The sequence below is a fragment of the Salmo salar genome, chromosome 16, assembly GCF_965601325.2.
Source record: "Salmo salar chromosome 16, fSalSal1, whole genome shotgun sequence".
Taxonomy (NCBI): Eukaryota; Metazoa; Chordata; class Actinopteri; order Salmoniformes; family Salmonidae; genus Salmo; species Salmo salar.
The window spans coordinates 73,282,892-73,295,013 of NC_138306.1; the positions used below are offsets into that span (position 1 = coordinate 73,282,892).

General features: G+C 42.0%; 1 long non-coding RNA gene across 1 annotated transcript in view; it reads left to right on the forward strand.

The window, feature by feature from the left end:
- The window catches only part of LOC106574517 (uncharacterized), a 29,877-nt gene that overhangs the window by 2,544 nt on the left and 15,211 nt on the right, over positions 1-12,122 (forward strand). The gene's annotated exons all lie outside the window — the stretch shown is intronic.

The window sequence follows — 12,122 nt, forward strand, 5'->3', positions numbered from 1 at the left end:
ACATTTTATATAAACGTTAACATTACTTATAAATGAACATAAAATAAAACATTATTATTCCCACATTTCTTTTATATATTCACACCTCTGAGATTTATGGCCTCTGGTTATATAATCTGATTCCATGGCATAAGGCCCTGGCCTCAAAATTCTAATCCCACTCTTATCTGCCACTACCCCTCCTATTGTACAGCTGATAATGACATTTCAGCTGGAGCTTTTGATTTCTCTTCTTCCTTTGGGTTCCTAAGAGAGTGATGGCAAAAGACCTGAAAAGAAAACACACAATGAGCTGCATTAGTAATGCTTTAAGCTATGCATAATCATATATGGCAAAAACCGAAGTTGGATTACATGACGTTTCCCACTCTCCCATAGCCTGGGCCTATACCTTCGGGATACTGTTCTGCTTGTACTCAGACATTCCCCTCAGGCTGCAGGTTTACAGGAGGTGTTCCCATGCCTGTCTATTTGGAATGGTGGAAAGATAAGTGGTGTTGGGAGAGTGTCTAACTGTACAAAACTCTGAGTGACATGTTTCTTAATCACACCCTGCAGGAGATGCGTTGCTACTAACACAGATAACTTCCCTTCTGGTGAGGTGGCTTCCTGTATACAGGGATCTGTGGCTAGTCTTTCAAGAATTTGCCTTCCTCGATGAACCCCTCACTAAAAGTTGATAATAGCGTCTGAAATGACATTATCTCTGCTACTACAGTGGTTGCTCCACTAAAAGTTTTGTGATTATGCTGCGGTACTTAGATGTAATTTGTGGTTTAGTACGGTACCCTGCATCACCACTTCATTGCTCCAGACCAGCGCAAGGGGGAGTTAGAGCACTGATTATGCTATTGGGTCCTACTGTGTCTAACTGACAATGAATGGGTGACATAAACCTAAATAGAAACGGATAATTGTGCACGACTAAAACTGTTGCTACACTAAGGTTTTATTTTGTTAGGATTATTTTGCTCTTACTGTAATACTGTAGGGCACTCCCGACCGGTCACGTTGTACAGTGCCTGAGTGGCGCAACGGTCTAAGACACTGCATAGCAGTGCAAGATGTGTTGCTACAGATGTTGGTTCAATACCTGTGCCGGCCTCAACTGGGAGACCCATGAGATGACTGAAGGTTTTTGGTTTTTCTCCCTCTAAAAAAGATAATTAAATCATTCTAAATAACAAACTGGCTTTATTTACTAATTTGTAAATAATGTCTCGCCCCATGTTCAAGAATATCCTTTTTCTAACTCATTTTACGTTATTTGAAAACAAAATCATCTCCAAAATATTATTTTTTACATTTACATGGGGCCTGATCAGAGCCTGAAGGTACGGCGGTGCCGTTCCCCTCACAGCTCCGTAGGCAAGCACCATGGTCTTGTAGCGGATGCGAGCTTCGACTGGAAGCCAGTGGAGAGAGCGGAGGACCGGGGTGACGTGAGAGAACTTGGGAAGGTTGAACACCAGACGGGCTGCGGCGTTCTGGATGAGTTGAAGGGGTTTAATGGCACAGGCAGGGAGCCCAGCCAACAACGAGTTGCAGTAATCCAGACGGGAGATGACAAGTGCCTGGATTAGGACCTGCGTCGCTTCCTGTGTGAGGCAGGGTCGTACTCTGCGAATGTTGTAGAGCATGAACCTACAGGATCGGGTCCCGCCTTGATGTTAGTGGAGAACGATAGGGTGTTGTCCAGGGTCACGCCGACGCTCTTAGCACTCTGGGAGGAGGACACAAGGGAGTTGTCAACCGTGATGGCGAGATCATGGAACGGGCAGTCCTTCCCCGGGAGGAAGAGCAGCTCCGTCTTGCCGAGGTTCAGCTTGAGGTGGTGATCCGTCATCCACACTGATATGTCTGCCAGACATGCAGAGATGCGATTCGCCACCTGGTTGTCAGAAGGGGGAAAGGAGAAGATTAATTGTGTGTCATCTGCATAGCAATGATATGAGAGACCATGTGAGGATATGACAGAGCCAAGTGACTTGGTGTATAGCGAGAATAGGAGTGGGCCTAGAACAGAGCCCTGGGGGACACCAGTGGTGAGAGCACGTGGTGCGGAGACAGATTCTCGCCACGCCACCTGGTAGGAGCGACCTGTCAGGTAGGACGCAATCCAAGTGTGGGCCGCGCCGGAGATGCCCAGCTCGGAGAGGGTGGAGAGGAGGATCTGATGGTTCACGGTATCAAAGGCAGCAGATAGGTCTAGAAGGATGAGAGCAGAGGAGAGAGAGTTAGCTTTAGCAGTGCGGAGAGCCTCCGTGACACAGAGAAGAGCAGTCTCAGTTGAATGCCCAGTCTTGAAACCTGACTGATTAGGATCAAGAAGGTCATTCTGAGAGAGATAGCAAGAGAGCTGGCCAAGGACGGCACGTTCAAGAGTTTTGGAGAGAAAGGAAAGAAGGGATACTGGTCTGTAGTTGTTGACATCGGAGGGATCGAGTGTAGGTTTTTTCAGAAGGGGTGCAACTCTCGCTCTCTTGAAGACGGAAGGGACGTAGCCAGCGGTCAAGGATGAGTTGATGAGCGAGGTGAGGTAGGGGAGAAGGTCTCCGGAAATGGTCTGGAGAAGAGAGGAGGGGATAGGGTCAAGTGGGCAGGTTGTTGGGCGGCCGGCCGTCACAAGACGCGAGATTTCATCTGGAGAGAGAGGGGAGAAAGAGGTCAAAGCACAGGGTAGGGCAGTGTGAGCAGGACCAGCGGTGTCGTTTGACTTAGCAAACGAGGATCGGATGTCGTCAACCTTCTTTTCAAAATGGTTGACGAAGTCATCCGCAGAGAGGGAGGAGGGGGGAGGGGGAGGAGGATTCAGGAGGGAGGAGAAGGTAGCAAAGAGCTTCCTAGGGTTAGAGGCAGATGCTTGGAGTTTAGAGTGGTAGAAAGTGGCTTTAGCAGCAGAGACAGAAGAGGAAAATGTAGAGAGGAGGGAGTGAAAGGATGCCAGGTCCGCAGGGAGGCGAGTTTTCCTCCATTTCCGCTCGGCTGCCCGGAGCCCTGTTTTAAACAAAGCAATTTATTAATTTAGAATATTTTAAAAGCCTCTTGGATATTCTCACAGATATTATTAACCCTGTTATTAGCAGGTGAATGTTTATTGGTCATGGTTCCCGAGTGGAGCCAAATGGGATTGCCTTGCAGTTCTCCAGCTGTATCCACTGAAGCGTGCGAGGTTCAAGGCACGAGGGCAGGGGGCATGGGATGGACCGCAGAGCTGCGCACAGAAGATGGACCTAACCTATGGGGAGGGGGGGGCTACCCAGTGCGGCACTTTAACCTGTTTGGGCTAGGGGGCAGTATTGAGAATTTTGGAAAAAATATGTGCCCATTTTTAACTGCCTCCTACACCAACTCAGAAGCTAGAATATGCATATTATTGTTCAGGTTTGGATAGAAAACACCCTAAAGTTTCTAAAACTGTTTGAATGGTGTCTGTGAGTATAACAGAACTCCTATGGCAGGCAAAAACCTGACAAGATTTCATGCAGGAAGTGGCCTGTCTGACAAGGAGTCTTGCATCTGTTTATTGAAGAGTAAGGATCTTAGCTGTAACGTGACAATTCCCAGGGCTCCAATAGGCTCTCAGAACCCGGGAAAAACCTGAACGATGACGAGGCAGCCTCTGGCTGAAACAGATTATCGCCTTATCCAAGTGGCCGATCAGAGGACCATTGAATGAGGCGCATGCACGATTCGCCCCCGTGGAGAAATTTCATTCGGCTGTTTAGCTTATTGCAGATTCCCGGTCGGAATATTATCGCTTTTCTACGAGATAAATGGCATAAAAATTGGTTTTAAACAGCGGTTGACATGCTTCGAAGTACGGTAATGGAATATTTAGACATTTTTTGTCACGCCATGCGCACGACCGTTATTTACCATTCGTATAGTGTCTAGAACGCTCGAACAAAACAGAGGATATTTGGATATAACGATGGATTAACCTACATTTGTTATTGAAGTAGAAGTCCTGGGAGTGCATTCTGACGAAGAACAGGAAAGGTAAGAACATTTTTCTTATAGGAAATAGGATTTTGGTGAAGGCTAATCTTGCCGGGTGTCTAAATAGCTAGCCGTGATGGCTGGGCTATGTACTTAGAATATTGCAAAATGTGCTTCATCTGAAAAGCTATTTTAAAATCGGACATATCGAGTGCATAGAGGAGTAATGTATCTATAATTCTTAAAATAATTGTTATGGTTTTTGTGAACGTTTATCGTGAGTAATTTAGCGAACTGTTAGTAAATTCCCCGGAAGTTTGCGGGGGGGTATGCTTTTTCTGAACGTCACATGCTAATGTAAAAAGCTGTTTTTTGATATAAATATGAACTTGATTGAACAGACATGCATGTATTGTATAACATAATGTCCTAGGTGTGTAATCTGATGAAGATCATAAAAGGTTAGTGCTGCATTTAGCTGTGGTTTGGGTTTTTGTGACATTATATGCTATCTTGAAAAATGGGTGTCTGATTATTTCTGGCTGGGCACTCTCCTGACATAATCTAATGTTTTGCTTTCGTTGTAAAGCCTTTTTGAAATCGGACAGTGTGGTTAGATTAAGGAGAGTCTTGTCTTTAAATAGCTGTAAAATAGTCATATGTTTGAGAAATTGAAGTAATAGTATTTCAAACGATTCAAAAATCGCGCCACTGAATTCAGGTGGCTGTTACGTAGGTGGGACGAATTCGTCCCGCCTTGCCCATAGAGGTTAAGGGGCTTTGCACTAATAATGGCGCTGACTAGGGAAATGTTCCCGGCTGTTCTTAGTGCCAGTCTGCACATTCAAACTAAAACAATAACTAATAATGGCATCTTTATGCTTTTGTTAATAAAATAATGATAAAAATACTCTTTCAAAATGCCAATATTTATTTAGTTTATTTAGGATCCATAACGTATTACTATGGGAATACATTTCACTGAATTACAGAAATATTGGAACAAAGTTGTCTAATGAAGGTAAACAAATTGTTGCTTACTGGAAAATACTCTTTTAAACACACACGGTCACGTTGTACAGCGCCATTATGGCTTAGCAGGTAGCTGGACAATAGACTTGCCTTGAAGGAGGGTAGTGGGAGAATTCTATCGTCAAATGCATTTCTAAGTTAGGTTGGCTGTATCACAACCGGCCGTGATTGGTTGCAATTTCAGTTTAATCCACCAGAAAAGACAAAACAAAATACAACAAAAAGTATTATTATTCTGTATCACATCCGACAGTGATTGGGAGTCCCATAGGGCGGTACACAATTGGCCCAGCGTTTCTCTCCCTCTAAAAACAGAAATATATTTTATTTTGACCTTTATTCAGATTACAATCGCTTACTTTTGTTTTTTTGATAATGAAATAACCTCAAATATCGCTACATTATCAGGTTGATGGCACAGTCATATAGCGGTACCTACATAAAGCTGAGTGACTCACTCGTTCATGACTTTGGATCAAAATAAATAAGTACCAACATTCTTTCTGATAGTCTTTAACCTGTTAGGGCTAGGGGGCAGTATTTACACGGCCGGATAAAAAACGTACCCGATTTAATCTGGTTATTACTACTGCCCAGAAACTAGAATATGCATATAATTATTGGCTTTGGATAGAAAATACCCTAAAGTTTCTAAAACTGTTTGAATGGTGTCTGTGAGTATAACAGAACTCATATGGCAGGCAAAAACCTGAGAAGATTCTGTACAGGAAGTACCCTCTCTGACCATTCCTTGGGCTTCTTGGCTCTGTTTATTGAAAACTTAGGATCTTTGCTGTAACGTGACACTTCCTACGGCTCCCATAGGCTCTCAGAACCCGGGAAAAAGCTGAATGATGTAATTCCAGCCGCTGGCTGAAAAACATTAGCGCCTTTGGTAAGTGCTCTATCAGAGGACCATCGGACTGAGGCGCGTGCACGGGGCGACACCATGTTTTTATTTTCTCTCTCTTTGTACTAAAACACGATTTCCCGGTCGGAATATTATCGCTTTTTTACGAGAAAAATGGCATAGAAATTGATTTTAAACAGCGGTTGACATGCTTCGAAGTACGGTAATGGAATATTTAGAATTTTTTTGTCACGAAACGCATCGTGCGCGTCACCCTTCTTTACCCTTTCGGATAGTGTCTTGAACGCACGAACAAAACGCCGCTATTTGGATACAATTATGGATTATTTTGAACCAAACCAACATTTGTTATTGAAGTAGAAGTCCTGGGAGTGCATTCTGACGAAGAACAGCAAAGGTAATAACATTTTTCTTATAGTAAATCTGACTTTGGTGAGGGCTAAACTTGTTGGGTGTCTAAATAGCTAGAATATTGCAAAATGTGCTTTCACCGAAAAGCTATTTTAAAATCGGACATAGCGAGTGCATAGAGGAGTTCTGTATCTATAATTCTTTAAATAATTGTTATGTTTTTTGTGAACGTTTATCGTGAGTAATTTAGTAAATTCACCGGAAGTTTGCGGGGGGTATGCTAGTTCTGAACGTCACATGCTAATGTAAAAAGCTGGTTTTTGATATAAATATGAACTTGATTGAACAAAACATGCATGTATTGTATAACATAATGTCCTAGGTGTGTCATCTGATGAAGATCATCAAAGGTTAGTGCTGCATTTAGCTGTGGTTTTGTTTTTTGTGACATTATATGCTAGCTTGAAAAATGGGTGTCTGATTATTTCTGGCTGGGTACTCTGCTGACATAATCTAATGTTTTGCTTTCGTTGTAAAGCCTTTTTGAAATCGGACAGTGTGGTTAGATTAACGAGAGTCTTGTCTTTTAAAATGGTGTAAAATAGTCATATGTTTGAGAAATTGAAGTAATAGCATTTCTAAGGTATTTCAATAACGCGCCACGGGATTCCACTGGCTGTTACGTAGGTGGGACGAAATCGTCCCACTGGCCCTAGAGAAGTTAATACAGACATCTTTTGGTTATCCTGACCTGGATGCCATGTACAGTTTTATAATAGCCCATTATGGGCTATTAGCAGGACAATATACCTTTACCAACACCTCTCTGTATTTTGATACTTTGTGGATGGGGCCTCCCCAGTGGCGCAGCTGTATATCACCACATTGCAATGCAAAATAAGTTGCTACAGATACCCGTGCCGGCCGCCACCGGGATACCCATGAGGCGGCTTTTGGTTTTAATTTAGAATCCATCCTATCCTCTGTTTGTAAATATAGCGGAGTCACATCATATTTTTTTATTATACTGTAGGCCTACCATAGGCGACATGAGTCTCACTAGTGTTGAGTAATGTGCTGTTAAAAGTGGTGTAGGTCTTATTTATTTAAAGAGCATATTGAAGTTAGAAGCAATAGGATTTGAAGCAATAGCCCACAACTATTTTAGCACCGTTTCGTGCTGCTCTGAGACAAGCATGGGGACTGGTTTTGATAAATCAATGAGATTTTTATTTTGACTGAATCTCCGTTTAGGTATTGGTTAAACTACAATTATGGTGTAGAAATGTTATGCTCTTACTGTAACCTTTATTTAACTAGGCAAGTCCGTTAAGAACAAATTATTATTTAGAAGGACAGCCTACTACTTCCTCCCCGTTGGGGAATTGAACCCCGGTCTCCTGCGTGCCCTCACAACACAGGGAGGGTGGTTGTGTTGTGCTATATATACTTCTGTGAATATCTGAACATTGCATCCAAAAATAAACTGCTCACATTCTGGACATAACTTTGTAAGGACTGTGTTTGTGTAAATAGTTTCTGAAAAAAGTGTGGCCATCTCAAATGCTGATTGTTGCGTCATTCGAAACTGGCCGTTCTAAACGAGCGTTCTAAATGAGTGTTCTAATCACACGGGGTGTGATCGTACGCTTCAGGGACCACTGTAGAACAATCACACCCCGTGTGATGGTACGTGTGAAAGGGTTAATGATGACAGAAGTGATTTAGTTCAGTTACCTTTGCCTTCTTGGGTACAGGAACAATGGTGGCCATCTTGAAGCATGTAGGGACAGCAGACTGGGATAGGGAGAGATTGAATATGTCCGTAAACACACCAGCCAGCTGGTCTCCGCATGCTCTGAGGACACGGCTAGGGATGCCGTCTGGGCCTGCAGCTTTGCGAGGGTTAACACATTTAAATGTCTTACTCACGTCGGCCACGGAGAAGGAGAGCACACAGTCCTTGATAGCGGGCCGCGTCGGTGGCACTGTGTTATCCTCAAAGCGGGCAACATGGCACCCCCACACTATTCTTTGCTCTACCATCATCAGCAAGGGTTGTGTCAATGTGTTCAACATATTGGACATGTTTAGGTTGTGGTATCACTAGGGCTGTGGCGGTGACAAAATGTCATCAGCTGATGCAAATAACTGCCGGTCTCAAGGTAATTGACCGTTAATTAACGAAAACACATTTAGCATCTCCTTCCTTCAACACACAGCCACTGATGCAGACCCTTGGAACATCTACTTTTAAAAAGTCTAATAAATCCATGTAATATAGCCTACACCTTCACAACAAATCCATGATTTATTTTAGACATGTCTAAAGAAGCAGGACATGAAGAAAATGTAGTCTATTTCAGAAGAACAGAATAGCATACTCTGAGTTGTCCTTATGTTCGTTCCTGATGTACAGTTGAAGTCGGAAGTTTACATACACTTAGGTTGGAGTCATTAAAACTCCATTTTCAACCACTCCACAAATTTCTTGTTAACAAACTATAGTTTTGGCAAGTCGGTTAGGACATCTACTTTGCATGACACAAGTAATTTTTCCAACAATTGTTTACAGACAGATTATTTCACTTATAATTCACTATCACAATTCCAGTGGGTCAGAAGTTTACATACACTAAGTGGACTGTGCCTTTAAACAGCTTGGCAAGATTACGGAAAATGTCATGGCTTTAGAAGCTTATGATAGGCTAATTGACATCATTTGAATCAATTGAAGGTGCACCTTTGGATGTATCTCAAGGCCTGCCTTCAAACCCAGTGCCTCTTTGCTTGACATCATGGGAAAATCAAAAGAAACCAGTCAAGACCTCAGAAAAAAAATTGTAGACCTCCACAAGTCTGGTTCATCCTTGGGAGCAATTTCCAAATGCCTGAAGGTACCACGTTCATCTGTACAAACAATAGTACGCACGTACGGGGGGAAAAAAATGCTATGAAATGTATGCATTCACTACTGTAAGTCGCTCTGGATAAGAGCGTCTGCTAAATGACTAAAATGTAAACGTAAAATGTAAGTATAAACACCATGGGAACACGCAGCCGTCATACCGCTCAGGAAGGAGACTCATTCTGTCTCCTAGAGATGAACGTACTTTGGTGCGAAAAGTGCAAATCAATCTCAGAACAACAGCAAAGGACCTTGTGAAGATGCTGGATGTATATCTATATCCACAGTAAAACAAGTCCGATATCGACATAACCTGAAAGGCCGCTCAGCATGGAAGAAGCCACTGCTCTAAAACTGCCATAAAAAAGACAGACTACGGTTTGCAACTGCATGTGCTGACAAAGATTGTACTTTTTGGAGAAATGTCCTCTGGCCTGATATGAAAAAGTAGAACTGTTTGGCCATAATGACCATTGTTATGTTTGGAGGAAAAAGGGGGAGGCCAAGCCAAAGAACACCATCCCAACCGTGAAGCACGGGGGTGGCAGCATCATGTTGTGGGGGTGTTTTGCTGCAGGAGGGCCTAGTGCACTTCACAAAATAGATGGCATCATGAGGCCTACAAACCTGACTCAGTTACACCAGCTCTGTCAGGAGGAATGGGCCAAAATTCACCCAACTTATTGTGGGAAGCTTGTGGCAGGCTACCCAAAACGTTTGACCCAAGTTAAACAATTCAAAGGCAATGCTACCAAATACTAATTGAGTGTATGTAAACTTCTGAACCACTGGGAATGTGATGAAAGAAATATAAGCTGAAATAAATCACTCTCTACTATTATTCTGACATTTCACATTCTTAAAATAAAGTGGTGATCCTAACTGACCTAAGACAGGGAATTTTTCTAGGATTAAATGTCAGGAATTGTGAAAAACTGATTTTAAATGTATTTGGTTAAGGTGTATGTAAACATCCAACTTCAACTGTAGCCTTGCCATATGGCTGTGGGCACTCTAGTTCATTTAGTGGACAATATTTGCTTAGAATTCCATGGCATTATATTTTATATTATTTTATAGTTTGAAGAATACAATTGAACAAAGCAGAAAACATTTTTTACATATTTTCTCCAAACGATTTTGAGGCAGTGCACACATGGCTATTCTGTGTTGAGCGGTTAACAAAGAGGTAGTACTATATGCTTAATTTAGAGTTATTAATGTAACTTTAGTTGTTCTACAAACGTTGGGCTATATGTTTTGATTTTTAATACATTGTAAGGCTGCATGATACGACTCTAATGATGATTTGAAAAAAGTCGCTTGAAAGGCATGAGCTCTGCTTTGTTTTTTATGCAGGCTGTACACACTTTATTTGTTTCACACAATTTGACAAGCACTTAATAATGCCTCAAATTTCACAGGGGCATCCCCTTTGTGGTCATAATGCACCCTAAAAATATCCTTGCCTTTTGTGGCCGTTGTGCCCTTGGCCCGGAGTGCTGCGTTGTGCACGTCTCCCTGAGTGCTGCGTAATCCGAAGTGCATCTCACTCACATGGCTCACCATCACGTGATTGGGTCTTTCTCATAGGCTACAAGTGAAGACTGATACATCGGGGATGCAACTGCGCGCGTCCTTATCTATTTCCGATGTACATATTGAAGATATTGTAAGAATTGTCCACATTTACAATTCGTCAGCCAACAAGATGAGCAGTCCTAACAAACCGCAAAATCACTAGCCTATGTCCATCTACTGTCCTCCATAGTACAAAAATCAACATTCTGTGCCATAAATAAATATTCCAAACATAGTCTGGGACAGTTGTGGGATGCGATAGATCCCAAATTAATACGACCACTACCATCAAACCTTTTTTACGCGACGTGGCTGACGCAACCAATCAGAACGTTTAGCTTAAAATGTTGATAAACTATTAGGCTATTTATTCACATTATAAGTGCAGAAATGTGTACATGGTAGTAGGCTATAAGCGCAAATGTTCCATTAGCGGAAAACACCATTATCAAAAGTGACCGCAAATGTGATTAGGCATGTAATGCTTTTATTATAAAGATGAATTTTTAATGTGAAAATTATCTCCCCCAAACTTGAAACTCATGCGCTGCTTATGTATGCCAGTTAGGCTCTACACCCATTGTAAAGCGGATTAATATGCTTCATTTTGTTATTTGTCAACTTCAGTTGTGATTCAAAATATATAGCCCTGTGGGCTTGGCTACATGAGGTATGACTATGATTCGAAAAGTAAAAAAAAAAAAGGCATTGTTTCTTATGCTAGGCATCATTAACAAGTGATTATATATAATTCACAAGTGATAGGGTAATATTGTCACCTATCAGACTATTTTGATTTAATCTTGTATTTACATATACTTAATATGTGGGAAATTTGTTTTGATTTAGAATGGACCATTATCTTGCACCAGTCTCGAAACGGGGGCAGCTGGAAAATAATACATGTCATCTATGCACTTAAATAGCGAATGGAGGAAGCTTTTCCTGTGGTTTATTTTAATGCCAGCCACATAGGCTTTACTCTTGTTGTAAAGATAAACAATGTGCTTAATATTAGGAAAGTTGAGAAATAAATATAGTAGGCCTAGTCTATAGTCTGAAAGTTATTAACTGACCCTCAGCTGATTGAGAACCCTGGCACATAATGTCCATTTAAGGCAGGAGAGAACATGTAGTTTAATTCCTTAGATTCTCAGTGCCATTACGTTACTTCCATACTCCTTTCTGTACCAAGATTACACCTTGTTCTGAACAGCCTATGTCCAGCCTATGTACTAGTCCTGTTATCAAGTGGTTCCACCCAGATTACTGTGCCTTTAGTGACCTCTCTGGTCTCTGTGGTATTAGTCCTGACTCTACCCCAATGTACTCTCGTGTCTTTGTATTTGGCCACCCATTCTATGCGGTTTGTCAATCTATCCCTCTTACATGTGGCATTGTCCATTATAGCGACTGACACAGACTAGGGTGGTTAAA